We start from the raw sequence: 16,096 nt of genomic DNA on the forward strand, positions 1-16,096 counted from the left end.
TTTTCGGCTGTAACTTTGCAGGTGTTGCTCGCAGCGTATCGGGACTGCGAATAATCGATTCCTCTCGCAAAATCACGTCGGAATAGTACCCTAAAGAATTAATTGCAGCACTTTTCAAAGTCGTCGAAATTTTCGCCAAAAATGCAAAGGGGTTAGCCTTGGATTTTTTTTGGCCGAAAAATCTTTTGTCTGGGAATCGATCCGTATGACGCTTTTTAGACTAATTCGACGCCCAGGAACTCAGAAAACACATGAAAAATAGCCTAGGACCAGCAGCAGAGAAATGACGATGAAAATCTGCAGTTTTTCGGCTGTAACTTTGCAGGTGTTGCTCGCAGCGTATCGGGACTGCGAATAATCGATTCCTCTCGCAAAATCACGTCGGAATAGTACCCTAAAGAATTAATTGCAGCACTTTTCAAAGTCGTCGAAATTTTCGCCAAAAATGCAAAGGGGTTAGCCTTGGATTTTTTTTGGCCGAAAAATCTTTTGTCTGGGAATCGATCCGTATGACGCTTTTTAGACTAATTCGACGCCCAGGAACTCAGAAAACACATGAAAAATAGCCTAGGACCAGCAGCAGAGAAATGACGATGAAAATCTGCAGTTTTTCGGCTGTAACTTTGCAGGTGTTGCTCGCAGCGTATCGGGACTGCGATTAATCGATTCCTCTCGCAAAATCACGTCGGAATAGTACCCTAAAGAATTAATTGCAGCACTTTTCAAAGTCGTCGAAATTTTCGCCAAAAATGCAAAGGGGTTAGCCTTGGATTTTTTTTGGCCGAAAAATCTTTTGTCTGGGAATCGATCCGTATGACGCTTTTTAGACTAATTCGACGCCCAGGAACTCAGAAAACACATGAAAAATAGCCTAGGACCAGCAGCAGAGAAATGACGATGAAAATCTGCAGTTTTTCGGCTGTAACTTTGCAGGTGTTGCTCGCAGCGTATCGGGACTGCGAATAATCGATTCCTCTCGCAAAATCACGTCGGAATAGTACCCTAAAGAATTAATTGCAGCACTTTTCAAAGTCGTCGAAATTTTCGCCAAAAATGCAAAGGGGTTAGCCTTGGATTTTTTTTGGCCGAAAAATCTTTTGTCTGGGAATCGATCCGTATGACGCTTTTTAGACTAATTCGACGCCCAGGAACTCAGAAAACACATGAAAAATAGCCTAGGACCAGCAGCAGAGAAATGACGATGAAAATCTGCAGTTTTTCGGCTGTAACTTTGCAGGTGTTGCTCGCAGCGTATCGGGACTGCGAATAATCGATTCCTCTCGCAAAATCACGTCGGAATAGTACCCTGAAGAATTAATTGCAGCACTTTTCAAAGTCGTCGAAATTTTCGCCAAAAATGCAAAGGGGTTAGCCTTGGATTTTTTTTGGCCGAAAAATCTTTTGTCTGGGAATCGATCCGTATGACGCTTTTTAGACTAATTCGACGCCCAGGAACTCAGAAAACACATGAAAAATAGCCTAGGACCAGCAGCAGAGAAATGACGATGAAAATCTGCAGTTTTTCGGCTGTAACTTTGCAGGTGTTGCTCGCAGCGTATCGGGACTGCGAATAATCGATTCCTCTCGCAAAATCACGTCGGAATAGTACCCTAAAGAATTAATTGCAGCACTTTTCAAAGTCGTCGAAATTTTCGCCAAAAATGCAAAGGGGTTAGCCTTGGATTTTTTTTGGCCGAAAAATCTTTTGTCTGGGAATCGATCCGTATGACGCTTTTTAGACTAATTCGACGCCCAGGAACTCAGAAAACACATGGAAAATAGCCTAGGACCAGCAGCAGAGAAATGACGATGAAAATCTGCAGTTTTTCGGCTGTAACTTTGCAGGTGTTGCTCGCAGCGTATCGGGACTGCGATTAATCGATTCCTCTCGCAAAATCACGTCGGAATAGTACCCTAAAGAATTAATTGCAGCACTTTTCAAAGTCGTCGAAATTTTCGCCAAAAATGCAAAGGGGTTAGCCTTGGATTTTTTTTGGCCGAAAAATCTTTTGTCTGGGAATCGATCCGTATGACGCTTTTTAGACTAATTCGACGCCCAGGAACTCAGAAAACACATGAAAAATAGCCTAGGACCAGCAGCAGAGAAATGACGATGAAAATCTGCAGTTTTTCGGCTGTAACTTTGCAGGTGTTGCTCGCAGCGTATCGGGACTGCGAATAATCGATTCCTCTCGCAAAATCACGTCGGAATAGTACCCTAAAGAATTAATTGCAGCACTTTTCAAAGTCGTCGAAATTTTCGCCAAAAATGCAAAGGGGTTAGCCTTGGATTTTTTTTGGCCGAAAAATCTTTTGTCTGGGAATCGATCCGTATGACGCTTTTTAGACTAATTCGACGCCCAGGAACTCAGAAAACACATGAAAAATAGCCTAGGACCAGCAGCAGAGAAATGACGATGGAAATCTGCAGTTTTTCGGCTGTAACTTTGCAGGTGTTGCTCGCAGCCTATCGGGACTGCGATTAATCGATTCCTCTCGCAAAATCACGTCGGAATAGTACCCTAAAGAATTAATTGCAGCACTTTTCAAAGTCGTCGAAATTTTCGCCAAAAATGCAAAGGGGTTAGCCTTGGATTTTTTTTGGCCGAAAAATCTTTTGTCTGGGAATCGATCCGTATGACGCTTTTTAGACTAATTCGACGCCCAGGAACTCAGAAAACACATAAAAATAGCCTAGGACCAGCAGCAGAGAAATGACGATGAAAATCTGCAGTTTTTCGGCTGTAACTTTGCAGGTGTTGCTCGCAGCGTATCGGGACTGCGAATAATCGATTCCTCTCGCAAAATCACGTCGGAATAGTACCCTAAAGAATTAATTGCAGCACTTTTCAAAGTCGTCGAAATTTTCGCCAAAAATGCAAAGGGGTTAGCCTTGGATTTTTTTTGGCCGAAAAATCTTTTGTCTGGGAATCGATTCGTATGACGCTTTTTAGACTAATTCGACGCCCAGGAACTCAGAAAACACATGAAAAATAGCCTAGGACCAGCAGCAGAGAAATGACGATGAAAATCTGCAGTTTTTCGGCTATAACTTTGCAGGTGTTGCTCGCAGCGTATCGGGACTGCGAATAATCGATTCCTCTCGCAAAATCACGTCGGAATAGTACCCTAAAGAATTAATTGCAGCACTTTTCAAAGTCGTCGAAATTTTCGCCAAAAATGCAAAGGGATTAGCCTTGGATTTTTTTTGGCCGAAAAATCTTTTGTCTGGGAATCGATCCGTATGACGCTTTTTAGACTAATTCGACGCCCAGGAACTCAGAAAACACATGAAAAATAGCCTAGGACCAGCAGCAGAGAAATGACGATGGAAATCTGCAGTTTTTCGGCTGTCACTTTGCAGGTGTTGCTCGCAGCGTATCGGGACTGCGATTAATCGATTCCTCTCGCAAAATCACGTCGGAATAGTACCCTAAAGAATTAATTGCAGCACTTTTCAAAGTCGTCGAAATTTTCGCCAAAAATGCAAAGGGGTTAGCCTTGGATTTTTTTTGGCCGAAAAATCTTTTGTCTGGGAATCGATCCGTATGACGCTTTTTAGACTAATTCGACGCCCAGGAACTCAGAAAACACATGAAAAATAGCCTAGGACCAGCAGCAGAGAAATGACGATGAAAATCTGCAGTTTTTCGGCTGTAACTTTGCAGGTGTTGCTCGCAGCGTATCGGGACTGCGAATAATCGATTCCTCTCGCAAAATCACGTCGGAATAGTACCCTAAAGAATTAATTGCAGCACTTTTCAAAGTCGTCGAAATTTTCGCCAAAAATGCAAAGGGGTTAGCCTTGGATTTTTTTTGGCCGAAAAATCTTTTGTCTGGGAATCGATCCGTATGACGCTTTTTAGACTAATTCGACGCCCAGGAACTCAGAAAACACATGAAAAATAGCCTAGGACCAGCAGCAGAGAAATGACGATGAAAATCTGCAGTTTTTCGGCTGTAACTTTGCAGGTGTTGCTCGCAGCGTATCGGGACTGCGATTAATCGATTCCTCTCGCAAAATCACGTCGGAATAGTACCCTAAAGAATTAATTGCAGCACTTTTCAAAGTCGTCGAAATTTTCGCCAAAAATGCAAAGGGGTTAGCCTTGGATTTTTTTTGGCCGAAAAATCTTTTGTCTGGGAATCGATCCGTATGACGCTTTTTAGACTAATTCGACGCCCAGGAACTCAGAAAACACATGAAAAATAGCCTAGGACCAGCAGCAGAGAAATGACGATGAAAATCTGCAGTTTTTCGGCTGTAACTTTGCAGGTGTTGCTCGCAGCGTATCGGGACTGCGAATAATCGATTCCTCTCGCAAAATCACGTCGGAATAGTACCCTAAAGAATTAATTGCAGCACTTTTCAAAGTCGTCGAAATTTTCGCCAAAAATGCAAAGGGGTTAGCCTTGGATTTTTTTTGGCCGAAAAATCTTTTGTCTGGGAATCGATCCGTATGACGCTTTTTAGACTAATTCGACGCCCAGGAACTCAGAAAACACATGAAAAATAGCCTAGGACCAGCAGCAGAGAAATGACGATGGAAATCTGCAGTTTTTCGGCTGTAACTTTGCAGGTGTTGCTCGCAGCGTATCGGGACTGCGATTAATCGATTCCTCTCGCAAAATCACGTCGGAATAGTACCCTAAAGAATTAATTGCAGCACTTTTCAAAGTCGTCGAAATTTTCGCCAAAAATGCAAAGGGGTTAGCCTTGGATTTTTTTTGGCCGAAAAATCTTTTGTCTGGGAATCGATCCGTATGACGCTTTTTAGACTAATTCGACGCCCAGGAACTCAGAAAACACATGAAAAATAGCCTAGGACCAGCAGCAGAGAAATGACGATGAAAATCTGCAGTTTTTCGGCTGTAACTTTGCAGGTGTTGCTCGCAGCGTATCGGGACTGCGATTAATCGATTCCTCTCGCAAAATCACGTCGGAATAGTACCCTAAAGAATTAATTGCAGCACTTTTCAAAGTCGTCGAAATTTTCGCCAAAAATGCAAAGGGGTTAGCCTTGGATTTTTTTTGGCCGAAAAATCTTTTGTCTGGGAATCGATCCGTATGACGCTTTTTAGACTAATTCGACGCCCAGGAACTCAGAAAACACATGAAAAATAGCCTAGGACCAGCAGCAGAGAAATGACGATGGAAATCTGCAGTTTTTCGGCTGTAACTTTGCAGGTGTTGCTCGCAGCGTATCGGGACTGCGATTAATCGATTCCTCTCGCAAAATCACGTCGGAATAGTACCCTAAAGAATTAATTGCAGCACTTTTCAAAGTCGTCGAAATTTTCGCCAAAAATGCAAAGGGGTTAGCCTTGGATTTTTTTTGGCCGAAAAATCTTTTGTCTGGGAATCGATCCGTATGACGCTTTTTAGACTAATTCGACGCCCAGGAACTCAGAAAACACATGAAAAATAGCCTAGGACCAGCAGCAGAGAAATGACGATGAAAATCTGCAGTTTTTCGGCTGTAACTTTGCAGGTGTTGCTCGCAGCGTATCGGGACTGCGAATAATCGATTCCTCTCGCAAAATCACGTCGGAATAGTACCCTAAAGAATTAATTGCAGCACTTTTCAAAGTCGTCGAAATTTTCGCCAAAAATGCAAAGGGGTTAGCCTTGGATTTTTTTTGGCCGAAAAATCTTTTGTCTGGGAATCGATCCGTATGACGCTTTTTAGACTAATTCGACGCCCAGGAACTCAGAAAACACATGAAAAATAGCCTAGGACCAGCAGCAGAGAAATGACGATGGAAATCTGCAGTTTTTCGGCTGTAACTTTGCAGGTGTTGCTCGCAGCGTATCGGGACTGCGATTAATCGATTCCTCTCGCAAAATCACGTCGGAATAGTACCCTAAAGAATTAATTGCAGCACTTTTCAAAGTCGTCGAAATTTTCGCCAAAAATGCAAAGGGGTTAGCCTTGGATTTTTTTTGGCCGAAAAATCTTTTGTCTGGGAATCGATCCGTATGACGCTTTTTAGACTAATTCGACGCCCAGGAACTCAGAAAACACATGAAAAATAGCCTAGGACCAGCAGCAGAGAAATGACGATGAAAATCTGCAGTTTTTCGGCTGTAACTTTGCAGGTGTTGCTCGCAGCGTATCGGGACTGCGATTAATCGATTCCTCTCGCAAAATCACGTCGGAATAGTACCCTAAAGAATTAATTGCAGCACTTTTCAAAGTCGTCGAAATTTTCGCCAAAAATGCAAAGGGGTTAGCCTTGGATTTTTTTTGGCCGAAAAATCTTTTGTCTGGGAATCGATCCGTATGACGCTTTTTAGACTAATTCGACGCCCAGGAACTCAGAAAACACATGAAAAATAGCCTAGGACCAGCAGCAGAGAAATGACGATGAAAATCTGCAGTTTTTCGGCTGTAACTTTGCAGGTGTTGCTCGCAGCGTATCGGGACTGCGAATAATCGATTCCTCTCGCAAAATCACGTCGGAATAGTACCCTAAAGAATTAATTGCAGCACTTTTCAAAGTCGTCGAAATTTTCGCCAAAAATGCAAAGGGGTTAGCCTTGGATTTTTTTTGGCCGAAAAATCTTTTGTCTGGGAATCGATCCGTATGACGCTTTTTAGACTAATTCGACGCCCAGGAACTCAGAAAACACATGAAAAATAGCCTAGGACCAGCAGCAGAGAAATGACGATGAAAATCTGCAGTTTTTCGGCTGTAACTTTGCAGGTGTTGCTCGCAGCGTATCGGGACTGCGATTAATCGATTCCTCTCGCAAAATCACGTCGGAATAGTACCCTAAAGAATTAATTGCAGCACTTTTCAAAGTCGTCGAAATTTTCGCCAAAAATGCAAAGGGGTTAGCCTTGGATTTTTTTTGGCCGAAAAATCTTTTGTCTGGGAATCGATCCGTATGACGCTTTTTAGACTAATTCGACGCCCAGGAACTCAGAAAACACATGAAAAATAGCCTAGGACCAGCAGCAGAGAAATGACGATGAAAATCTGCAGTTTTTCGGCTGTAACTTTGCAGGTGTTGCTCGCAGCGTATCGGGACTGCGAATAATCGATTCCTCTCGCAAAATCACGTCGGAATAGTACCCTAAAGAATTAATTGCAGCACTTTTCAAAGTCGTCGAAATTTTCGCCAAAAATGCAAAGGGGTTAGCCTTGGATTTTTTTTGGCCGAAAAATCTTTTGTCTGGGAATCGATCCGTATGACGCTTTTTAGACTAATTCGACGCCCAGGAACTCAGAAAACACATGAAAAATAGCCTAGGATCAGCAGCAGAGAAATGACGATGAAAATCTGCAGTTTTTCGGCTGTAACTTTGCAGGTGTTGCTCGCAGCGTATCGGGACTGCGAATAATCGATTCCTCTCGCAAAATCACGTCGGAATAGTACCCTAAAGAATTAATTGCAGCACTTTTCAAAGTCGTCGAAATTTTCGCCAAAAATGCAAAGGGGTTAGCCTTGGATTTTTTTTGGCCGAAAAATCTTTTGTCTGGGAATCGATCCGTATGACGCTTTTTAGACTAATTCGACGCCCAGGAACTCAGAAAACACATGAAAAATAGCCTAGGACCAGCAGCAGAGAAATGACGATGAAAATCTGCAGTTTTTCGGCTGTAACTTTGCAGGTGTTGCTCGCAGCGTATCGGGACTGCGATTAATCGATTCCTCTCGCAAAATCACGTCGGAATAGTACCCTAAAGAATTAATTGCAGCACTTTTCAAAGTCGTCGAAATTTTCGCCAAAAATGCAAAGGGGTTAGCCTTGGATTTTTTTTGGCTGAAAAATCTTTTGTCTGGGAATCGATCCGTATGACGCTTTTTAGACTAATTCGACGCCCAGGAACTCAGAAAACACATGAAAAATAGCCTAGGACCAGCAGCAGAGAAATGACGATGAAAATCTGCAGTTTTTCGGCTGTAACTTTGCAGGTGTTGCTCGCAGCGTATCGGGACTGCGAATAACCGATTCCTCTTGCAAAATCACGTCGGAATAGTACCCTAAAGAATTAATTGCAGCACTTTTCAATGTCGTCGAAATTTTCGCCAAAAATGCAAAGGGGTTAGCCTTGGATTTTTTTTGTCCGAAAAATCTTTTGTCTGGGAATCGATCCGTATGACGCTTTTTAGACTAATTCGACGCCCAGGAACTCAGAAAACACATGAAAAATAGCCTAGGACCAGCAGCAGAGAAATGACGATGAAAATCTGCAGTTTTTCGGCTGTAACTTTGCAGGTGTTGCTCGCAGCGTATCGGGATTGCGATTAATCGATTCCTCTTGCAAAATCACGTCGGAATAGTACCCTAAAGAATTAATTGCAGCACTTTTCAAAGTCGTCGAAATTTTCGCCAAAAATGCAAAGGGGTTAGCCTTGGATTTTTTTTGGCCGAAAAATCTTTTGTCTGGGAATCGATCCGTATGACGCTTTTTAGACTAATTCGACGCCCAGGAACTCAGAAAACACATGAAAAATAGCCTAGGACCAGCAGCAGAGAAATGACGATGAAAATCTGCAGTTTTTCGGCTGTAACTTTGCAGGTGTTGCTCGCAGCGTATCGGGACTGCGAAAAATCGATTCCTCTCGCAAAATCACGTCGGAATAGTACCCTAAAGAATTAATTGCAGCACTTTTCAAAGTCGTCGAAATTTTCGCCAAAAATGCAAAAGGGTTAGCCTTGGATTTTTTTTGGCCGAAAAATCTTTTGTCTGGGAATCGATCCGTATGACGCTTTTTAGACTAATTCGACGCCCAGGAACTCAGAAAACACATGAAAAATAGCCTAGGACCAGCAGCAGAGAAATGACGATGAAAATCTGCAGTTTTTCGGCTGTAACTTTGCAGGTGTTGCTCGCAGCGTATCGGGACTGCGAATAATCGATTCCTCTCGCAAAATCACGTCGGAATAGTACCCTAAAGAATTAATTGCAGCACTTTTCAAAGTCGTCGAAATTTTCGCCAAAAATGCAAAGGGGTTAGCCTTGGATTTTTTTTGGCCGAAAAATCTTTTGTCTGGGAATCGATCCGTATGACGCTTTTTAGACTAATTCGACGCCCAGGAACTCAGAAAACACATGAAAAATAGCCTAGGACCAGCAGCAGAGAAATGACGATGAAAATCTGCAGTTTTTCGGCTGTAACTTTGCAGGTGTTGCTCGCAGCGTATCGGGACTGCGATTAACCGATTCCTCTTGCAAAATCACGTCGGAATAGTACCCTAAAGAATTAATTGCAGCACTTTTCAATGTCGTCGAAATTTTCGCCAAAAATGCAAAGGGGTTAGCCTTGGATTTTTTTTGGCCGAAAAATCTTTTGTCTGGGAATCGATCCGTATGACGCTTTTTAGACTAATTCGACGCCCAGGAACTCAGAAAACACATGAAAAATAGCCTAGGACCAGCAGCAGAGAAATGACGATGAAAATCTGCAGTTTTTCGGCTGTAACTTTGCAGGTGTTGCTCGCAGCGTATCGGGACTGCGATTAATCGATTCCTCTCGCAAAATCACGTCGGAATAGTACCCTAAAGAATTAATTGCAGCACTTTTCAAAGTCGTCGAAATTTTCGCCAAAAATGCAAAGGGGTTAGCCTTGGATTTTTTTTGGCCGAAAAATCTTTTGTCTGGGAATCGATCCGTATGACGCTTTTTAGACTAATTCGACGCCCAGGAACTCGGAAAACACATGAAAAATAGCCTAGGACCAGCAGCAGAGAAATGACGATGAAAATCTGCAGTTTTTCGGCTGTAACTTTGCAGGTGTTGCTCGCAGCGTATCGGGACTGCGAATAATCGATTCCTCTCGCAAAATCACGTCGGAATAGTACCCTAAAGAATTAATTGCAGCACTTTTCAAAGTCGTCGAAATTTTCGCCAAAAATGCAAAGGGGTTAGCCTTGGATTTTTTTTGGCCGAAAAATCTTTTGTCTGGGAATCGATCCGTATGACGCTTTTTAGACTAATTCGACGCCCAGGAACTCAGAAAACACATGAAAAATAGCCTAGGACCAGCAGCAGAGAAATGACGATGAAAATCTGCAGTTTTTCGGCTGTAACTTTGCAGGTGTTGCTCGCAGCGTATCGGGACTGCGAATAATCGATTCCTCTCGCAAAATCACGTCGGAATAGTACCCTAAAGAATTAATTGCAGCACTTTTCAAAGTCGTCGAAATTTTCGCCAAAAATGCAAAGGGGTTAGCCTTGGATTTTTTTTGGCCGAAAAATCTTTTGTCTGGGAATCGATCCGTATGACGCTTTTTAGACTAATTCGACGCCCAGGAACTCAGAAAACACATGAAAAATAGCCTAGTACCAGCAGCAGAGAAATGACGATGAAAATCTGCAGTTTTTCGGCTGTAACTTTGCAGGTGTTGCTCGCAGCGTATCGGGACTGCGATTAATCGATTCCTCTCGCAAAATCACGTCGGAATAGTACCCTAAAGAATTAATTGCAGCACTTTTCAAAGTCGTCGAAATTTTCGCCAAAAATGCAAAGGGGTTAGCCTTGGATTTTTTTTGGCCGAAAAATCTTTTGTCTGGGAATCGATCCGTATGACGCTTTTTAGACTAATTCGACGCCCAGGAACTCAGAAAACACATGAAAAATAGCCTAGGACCAGCAGCAGAGAAATAACGATGAAAATCTGCAGTTTTTCGGCTGTAACTTTGCAGGTGTTGCTCGCAGCGTATCGGGACTGCGAATAATCGATTCCTCTCGCAAAATCACGTCGGAATAGTACCCTAAAGAATTAATTGCAGCACTTTTCAAAGTCGTCAAAATTTTCGCCAAAAATGCAAAGGGGTTAGCCTTGGATTTTTTTTGGCCGAAAAATCTTTTGTCTGGGAATCGATCCGTATGACGCTTTTTAGACTAATTCGACGCCCAGGAACTCAGAAAACACATGAAAAATAGCCTAGGACCAGCAGCAGAGAAATGACGATGAAAATCTGCAGTTTTTCGGCTGTAACTTTGCAGGTGTTTCTCGCAGCGTATCGGGACTGCGATTAATCGATTCCTCTCGCAAAATCACGTCGGAATAGTACCCTAAAGAATTACTTGCAGCACTTTTTAAAGTCGTCGAAATTTTCGCCAAAAATGCAAAGGGGTTAGCCTTGGATTTTTTTTGGCCGAAAAATCTTTTGTCTGGGAATCGATCCGTATGACGCTTTTTAGACTAATTCGACGCCCAGGAACTCAGAAAACACATGAAAAATAGCCTAGGACCAGCAGCAGAGAAATGACGATGAAAATCTGCAGTTTTTCGGCTGTAACTTTGCAGGTGTTGCTCGCAGCGTATCGGGACTGCGATTAATCGATTCCTCTCGCAAAATCACGTCGGAATAGTACCCTAAAGAATTAATTGCAGCACTTTTCAATGTCGTCGAAATTTTCGCCAAAAATGCAAAGGGGTTAGCCTTGGATTTTTTTTGGCCGAAAAATCTTTTGTCTGGGAATCGATCCGTATGACGCCTTTTAGACTAATTCGACGCCCAGGAACTCAGAAAACACATAAAAAATAGCCTAGGACCAGCAGCAGAGAAATGACGATGAAAATCTGCAGTTTTTCGGCTGTAACTTTGCAGGTGTTGCTCGCAGCGTATCGGGACTGCGATTAACCGATTCCTCTTGCAAAATCACGTCGGAATAGTACCCTAAAGAATTAATTGCAGCACTTTTCAATGTCGTCGAAATTTTCGCCAAAAATGCAAAGGGGTTAGCCTTGGATTTTTTTTGGCCGAAAAATCTTTTGTCTGGGAATCGATCCGTATGACGCTTTTTAGACTAATTCGACGCCCAGGAACTCAGAAAACACATGAAAAATAGCCTAGGACCAGCAGCAGAGAAATGACGATGAAAATCTGCAGTTTTTCGGCTGTAACTTTGCAGGTGTTGCTCGCAGCGTATCGGGACTGCGATTAATCGATTCCTCTCGCAAAATCACGTCGGAATAGTACCCTAAAGAATTAATTGCAGCACTTTTCAAAGTCGTCGAAATTTTCGCCAAAAATGCAAAGGGGTTAGCCTTGGATTTTTTTTGGCCGAAAAATCTTTTGTCTGGGAATCGATCCGTATGACGCTTTTTAGACTAATTCGACGCCCAGGAACTCAGAAAACACATGAAAAATAGCCTAGGACCAGCAGCAGAGAAATGACGATGAAAATCTGCAGTTTTTCGGCTGTAACTTTGCAGGTGTTGCTCGCAGCGTATCGGGACTGCGATTAACCGATTCCTCTTGCAAAATCACGTCGGAATAGTACCCTAAAGAATTAATTGCAGCACTTTTCAATGTCGTCGAAATTTTCGCCAAAAATGCAAAGGGGTTAGCCTTGGATTTTTTTTGGCCGAAAAATCTTTTGTCTGGGAATCGATCCGTATGACGCTTTTTAGACTAATTCGACGCCCAGGAACTCAGAAAACACATGAAAAATAGCCTAGGACCAGCAGCAGAGAAATGACGATGAAAATCTGCAGTTTTTCGGCTGTAACTTTGCAGGTGTTGCTCGCAGCGTATCGGGACTGCGATTAATCGATTCCTCTCGCAAAATCACGTCGGAATAGTACCCTAAAGAATTAATTGCAGCACTTTTCAAAGTCGTCGAAATTTTCGCCAAAAATGCAAAGGGGTTAGCCTTGGATTTTTTTTGGCCGAAAAATCTTTTGTCTGGGAATCGATCCGTATGACGCTTTTTAGACTAATTCGACGCCCAGGAACTCAGAAAACACATGAAAAATAGCCTAGGACCAGCAGCAGAGAAATGACGATGAAAATCTGCAGTTTTTCGGCTGTAACTTTGCAGGTGTTGCTCGCAGCGTATCGGGACTGCGAATAATCGATTCCTCTCGCAAAATCACGTCGGAATAGTACCCTAAAGAATTAATTGCAGCACTTTTCAAAGTCGTCGAAATTTTCGCCAAAAATGCAAAGGGGTTAGCCTTGGATTTTTTTTGGCCGAAAAATCTTTTGTCTGGGAATCGATCCGTATGACGCTTTTTAGACTAATTCGACGCCCAGGAACTCAGAAAACACATGAAAAATAGCCTAGGACCAGCAGCAGAGAAATGACGATGAAAATCTGCAGTTTTTCGGCTGTAACTTTGCAGGTGTTGCTCGCAGCGTATCGGGACTGCGAATAATCGATTCCTCTCGCAAAATCACGTCGGAATAGTACCCTAAAGAATTAATTGCAGCACTTTTCAAAGTCGTCGAAATTTTCGCCAAAAATGCAAAGGGGTTAGCCTTGGATTTTTTTTGGCCGAAAAATCTTTTGTCTGGGAATCGATCCGTATGACGCTTTTTAGACTAATTCGACGCCCAGGAACTCAGAAAACACATGAAAAATAGCCTAGTACCAGCAGCAGAGAAATGACGATGAAAATCTGCAGTTTTTCGGCTGTAACTTTGCAGGTGTTGCTCGCAGCGTATCGGGACTGCGATTAATCGATTCCTCTCGCAAAATCACGTCGGAATAGTACCCTAAAGAATTAATTGCAGCACTTTTCAAAGTCGTCGAAATTTTCGCCAAAAATGCAAAGGGGTTAGCCTTGGATTTTTTTTGGCTGAAAAATCTTTTGTCTGGGAATCGATCCGTATGACGCTTTTTAGACTAATTCGACGCCCAGGAACTCAGAAAACACATGAAAAATAGCCTAGGACCAGCAGCAGAGAAATGACGATGAAAATCTGCAGTTTTTCGGCTGTAACTTTGCAGGTGTTGCTCGCAGCGTATCGGGACTGCGATTAATCGATTCCTCTCGCAAAATCACGTCGGAATAGTACCCTAAAGAATTAATTGCAGCACTTTTCAAAGTCGTCGAAATTTTCGCCAAAAATGCAAAGGGGTTAGCCTTGGATTTTTTTTGGCCGAAAAATCTTTTGTCTGGGAATCGATCCGTATGACGCTTTTTAGACTAATTCGACGCCCAGGAACTCAGAAAACACATGAAAAATAGCCTAGGACCAGCAGCAGAGAAATGACGATGAAAATCTGCAGTTTTTCGGCTGTAACTTTGCAGGTGTTGCTCGCAGCGTATCGGGACTGCGAATAATCGATTCCTCTCGCAAAATCACGTCGGAATAGTACCCTAAAGAATTAATTGCAGCACTTTTCAAAGTCGTCGAAATTTTCGCCAAAAATGCAAAGGGGTTAGCCTTGGATTTTTTTTGGCCGAAAAATCTTTTGTCTGGGAATCGATCCGTATGACGCTTTTTAGACTAATTCGACGCCCAGGAACTCAGAAAACACATGAAAAATAGCCTAGGACCAGCAGCAGAGAAATGACGATGAAAATCTGCAGTTTTTCGGCTGTAACTTTGCAGGTGTTGCTCGCAGCGTATCGGGACTGCGAATAATCGATTCCTCTCGCAAAATCACGTCGGAATAGTACCCTAAAGAATTAATTGCAGCACTTTTCAAAGTCGTCGAAATTTTCGCCAAAAATGCAAAGGGGTTAGCCTTGGATTTTTTTTGGCCGAAAAATCTTTTGTCTGGGAATCGATCCGTATGACGCTTTTTAGACTAATTCGACGCCCAGGAACTCAGAAAACACATGAAAAATAGCCTAGTACCAGCAGCAGAGAAATGACGATGAAAATCTGCAGTTTTTCGGCTGTAACTTTGCAGGTGTTGCTCGCAGCGTATCGGGACTGCGATTAATCGATTCCTCTCGCAAAATCACGTCGGAATAGTACCCTAAAGAATTAATTGCAGCACTTTTCAAAGTCGTCGAAATTTTCGCCAAAAATGCAAAGGGGTTAGCCTTGGATTTTTTTTGGCTGAAAAATCTTTTGTCTGGGAATCGATCCGTATGACGCTTTTTAGACTAATTCGACGCCCAGGAACTCAGAAAACACATGAAAAATAGCCTAGGACCAGCAGCAGAGAAATGACGATGAAAATCTGCAGTTTTTCGGCTGTAACTTTGCAGGTGTTGCTCGCAGCGTATCGGGACTGCGATTAATCGATTCCTCTCGCAAAATCACGTCGGAATAGTACCCTAAAGAATTAATTGCAGCACTTTTCAAAGTCGTCGAAATTTTCGCCAAAAATGCAAAGGGGTTAGCCTTGGATTTTTTTTGGCCGAAAAATCTTTTGTCTGGGAATCGATCCGTATGACGCTTTTTAGACTAATTCGACGCCCAGGAACTCAGAAAACACATGAAAAATAGCCTAGGACCAGCAGCAGAGAAATGACGATGAAAATCTGCAGTTTTTCGGCTGTAACTTTGCAGGTGTTGCTCGCAGCGTATCGGGACTGCGAATAATCGATTCCTCTCGCAAAATCACGTCGGAATAGTACCCTAAAGAATTAATTGCAGCACTTTTCAAAGTCGTCGAAATTTTCGCCAAAAATGCAAAGGGGTTAGCCTTGGATTTTTTTTGGCCGAAAAATCTTTTGTCTGGGAATCGATCCGTATGACGCTTTTTAGACTAATTCGACGCCCAGGAACTCAGAAAACACATGAAAAATAGCCTAGGACCAGCAGCAGAGAAATGACGATGAAAATCTGCAGTTTTTCGGCTGTAACTTTGCAGGTGTTGCTCGCAGCGTATCGGGACTGCGAATAATCGATTCCTCTCGCAAAATCACGTCGGAATAGTACCCTAAAGAATTAATTGCAGCACTTTTCAAAGTCGTCGAAATTTTTGCCAAAAATGCAAAGGGGTTAGCCTTGGATTTTTTTTGGCCGAAAAATCTTTTGTCTGGGAATCGATCCGTATGACGCTTTTTAGACTAATTCGACGCCCAGGAACTCAGAAAACACATGAAAAATAGCCTAGGACCAGCAGCAGAGAAATGACGATGAAAATCTGCAGTTTTTCGGCTGTAACTTTGCAGGTGTTGCTCGCAGCGTATCGGGACTGCGAATAATCGATTCCTCTCGCAAAATCACGTCGGAATAGTACCCTAAAGAATTAATTGCAGCACTTTTCAAAGTCGTCGAAATTTTCGCCAAAAATGCAAAGGGGTTAGCCTTGGATTTTTTTTGGCCGAAAAATCTTTTGTCTGGGAATCGATCCGTATGACGCTTTTTAGACTAATTCGACGCCCAGGAACTCAGAAAACACATGAAAAATAGCCTAGGACCAGCAGCAGAGAAATGACG

This window comes from Diprion similis, chromosome 7 (assembly GCF_021155765.1).
Source record: "Diprion similis isolate iyDipSimi1 chromosome 7, iyDipSimi1.1, whole genome shotgun sequence".
NCBI classification, from domain to species: Eukaryota; Metazoa; Arthropoda; class Insecta; order Hymenoptera; family Diprionidae; genus Diprion; species Diprion similis.